Source organism: Astatotilapia calliptera, chromosome 9, assembly GCF_900246225.1.
Source record: "Astatotilapia calliptera chromosome 9, fAstCal1.2, whole genome shotgun sequence".
Taxonomy (NCBI): Eukaryota; Metazoa; Chordata; class Actinopteri; order Cichliformes; family Cichlidae; genus Astatotilapia; species Astatotilapia calliptera.
This window is the reverse complement of record NC_039310.1, coordinates 3414469-3418291: the sequence shown is the minus strand read 5'-3', so window position 1 is coordinate 3418291 and position 3823 is coordinate 3414469.

The following is a 3823-nucleotide window of genomic DNA, read 5'->3' as shown; positions in this document are numbered from 1 at the left end:
TGCCCTCTAGCCTCCTTCTCCATGGAGAGTACTGCCCCTTGTCGCTGTTCAACTTGTAGCCAAGCATCTCACTGATCACTGCTGCCGTATTGTAGATCAGCTTGTTAGTGTCGGTATTATAGTGCTGCATTAACATCATCTAGCAGACCTTCTGAGGGTACTTCACGTAATCTTGGGAACCGGCTACGGGGGATCCAGGTTTCAAGCTTGGCCATGATCCTATTTTTCAGGTCAGTTCCTCTCGCACTCAACGATCCTTCTCCTATCGCACTTGGGGCTATGTACCCAATCTCGGGTGGGGGTGATGATATCGCCCCCCTGACCTGGCGTCCTGACTCCTCCTTGCCATAGCATTTGTGTTGTACCTCGTCAATCTCTAGCTGTGAGAGCAGTCCCTTCTTTCGAATGTTGGAACACTGAGCTACTAGTTGTTTCGCCGTCATTGCGGATGTTGGGTATTGAAGAATCCATAGGTCCCTCATCCTATTCATGTAGCCCCTTCCGCCGGGGTTACTTGCGTAGTAGCATTCCAACAACGCCCTGTTTTTGTCTCTTGCCCACCGATGCCTTCTTGTTCCAGTAGCCCACTTTTCGTCAGGGAAATCCATGACACAAGACGGGACCATTAAGCCACCTGGTAGAGGCGACGAAGTTGGATGTTCCACCAACACAGCCTTCTCGGCCTGGAGGCAGCGTCCGCAAATTAACCCCTCCAAGGCAACAGTTTTTCCAGCTGGGATGGTCTGTGGTCCGTCAGTGTGCAGCTTGATGATTCCATGATGGTTACTGTTGGCCAGTCTGTATCGTTGCTCAAGGATTTTCAGCACCGTTCTGTATCCATGTGGGGCTGGAATGGAGGGTTGTTGGTCTGAGAATGCTCTCTCATATGCCAAGTCCAGAGTGTTTGTACCAATCAGTATTGACGGCTGTTGAGCTGATTGGACATCAGGAACTACCAGGGCAAGTGTGTCAACAGCTGTGGTGGAACCCAAGAAGTCGGGAGGGAAAGTGACGTTCAGCTCCACATAACCAAGGTATGGAACAGCTTGGCCATTTGCTCCTTCTATCTCCAGTAGATTTTTCAGAGGTTGTATCTCATGGTCAGAAAGATAATCATGGTGGAAGGAGTGAGAGATGGTGGTTACCTGAGACCCAGTGTCTAACAGGCAGTTGAATACAGTTCCTCCAATCGTGACCTGTGCTGTGCTTCTGGTTCCAATGACTCCTTTAGGCAATGTGATGGAACGTCCATCCTGCTTGTAACTGGGACATGGGTCGATTGCAGCCTCCGTCTGTCCCTCCACAGAGACTGCCTCTAGTTTGACGATTTGTTATTGCTGTCCCAAGCCTGCTGACTTTTTTCAAGTTGTTTCTTCTTTTTCAGAACCAGTGTCGGGTTCGGAGGGTTGGCGCATCCTGCTGACATGTGCCCATCCTCTCCACATTTAAAGCAGTAGCCTGCTCTAGGCCGGGAACTGGTTGCACTGCTGCTGGGTCTTGGTTGTGCTGATCTGAGTTGAGGTGGTGCTGGCTTGGAGAATTGAGATTTCTGTGAGAGAAGAGCAGCCATTTGACTCTGCAGTTTCTGCATCTGTTGCTTCAGCTCATTAATAGCCTTGGTGTCTGAATGGCTACAAGCACATGTGCTCTGGGAATGAACAGCGGCACGAGGCTTGGATGCAGTTAGGTGCTTCTTCATGAGATTCTCCTTGGCCAGCTGTCTACCCTCCTCAGTTCGAAGCAGTAGGAGGAGCTCTGCAAAATATGGGGGATCGCTCCTCAAGTTCTCCAACTGTAGTTTGTTTAGGATATCGCTATCCCAGCATCCTCGACAAAACTGCTTGAGTAAATGTTTGTTGAAGTCTGAAGACAAGATACCACCTCTTTTCATCACAGTGTTTAATGTGAGTTGTAAACGTTGCAAAAAAGCAGAGGGTTTCTCACCCGGATCCTGTAACGTATTCAGGAATTGAGCAAACAACTCTTCACCATCTTGTACTAAAGCAAAAGCAGAATCCAACACTTTCAAATAGATGGATGGAATTGTGTTTGAGCCCAGCCCTTTCACAACATCTGCTGCCGGAGGTAGCAAACTTTCAAGGATGCGACGAGTGATCTGTAGAGGTGCCAAATTTGGATTTGCTAACAGCAGTTCAATGTGAGATCTCCAGGTCTCATAATCTGTTTCGTTAGCTGGTTTGGGGATCTTCCCAGAGAAAGGACGAAGTCTGAATGCAGATACGGTGTCTGTTTTTACAACATGCTCCACCACTAACTTTTGTATTTCCGGGGGGTTCATTTCAGTCTGTGACAGTGAAAATCTTTGTGGATGTGGCAGTGACCCCTGTTGGTCAGGTGAGGGATTGCTGGTAGCTGTCTCAGAGATTGCGGAGTGTCCAGACAACGACCCCTGCTGGCCAGGCAGAGATGATGCAGGCTCCACAATTTGGACTGAGGCTCCCTCTAAGTCACTGTCTTGTTCGATTCCTTCCAGATGCTCACTGATTTGTCCCATCATTTCCCGCAGAATATCTGGAAAATCCCTGCCGCTGCGGCGTGCAAGTTGCTTGAGCTCGCCGAGGTAATCTGCAGGGGTCCTGACTCCTCCTGTGGCTGTGGATTCTGCGGCAAGCGATCTTACACAAAAAGTCAAAGCCGAGTGATTCTTTGACTGATGAGTATATGGGAAAAACGTATTAAGAGCAGTTATCGCAGAACTATCACAATATTCAATGATCAGGTTTTTGTAAAAAACACTATTTGCGTCATCCACGAATATAACAGTTTTTATACGACCGTATTGTGTCAAATAATCAAGAATTTCCTCATCTTTCTCAGTGTTTGTGGCACCAGAAACAATGACAGAATGTGCAACATTGACCCCACTTTCCTGAATAAACTTCATTTTTTCTTGTCGCGGACCTTATCAAAACCACAGAAATTACCGAATATCAAATTACATCAAATAACACAAAAAAAAAACAACCCCTCATTCACCCATCAGGCTCCTGGCTGGCTCGCCACGTGTAACGCTAAGTTATTTAAGGACTAGTTTATGGCAATGGATGAATTTACTGACTGACGCGCAGAAGAAATAGTTCTTTATGGAGCCTAGATGGTGTGAATGATGAGACCAAAAACTGCAATGTCTTGTACCAAAAATATATTGAATAAATAGGGGAAAGGGGAAATGGAACAAAATAATTAACACAACACACAACGTAAATGTCCACAATTAAATAATAAATCAGTGCTGTGATTTTTCTGTGCAAGAGTCCTTTTGCTAAGAGTCCTTTTTTTGGTCCTTTTCTTTTTAAAGTTCACTTTTAAGGTATTCCTCCTTAGGGTCCAGCTTCATACAAGGGGGAAATATGTCCGTAATCCAAAGACGGCTAAGTGGGGGAAAAGAGGGGAAAACAAAGGATGGTCCTACCGGCTCGCCACTTCAATATGAAGAAGATCAAATTCAAAGGGGGAAAAAAACCTGACCTGTAGGTCAGAAAAATGTCCATTAGCACATCAAGTTCAATTCAGTTTACCGGTAAACAAATATATTCTTCTGCAAGTCTAGGTAACAATGCAAATCATAAATCATCATCAATCTATGTACAACAGTTAAATCATTAATCATCTTGGCTACGTAGCTTAATCTATACATTCAAGTAGCGTTCGCTACAAACAATACAAAAACAACAATAAAGAAAAACAACTGTCTAACAGACAGCATAGCCGAATTCAAGGCAACACATAACAATAATCATTCAATCGCACTTTGTTTCAAAGTAAGATCATAAAAATGCTTAAGTAAATAAAAGTGTTCAAA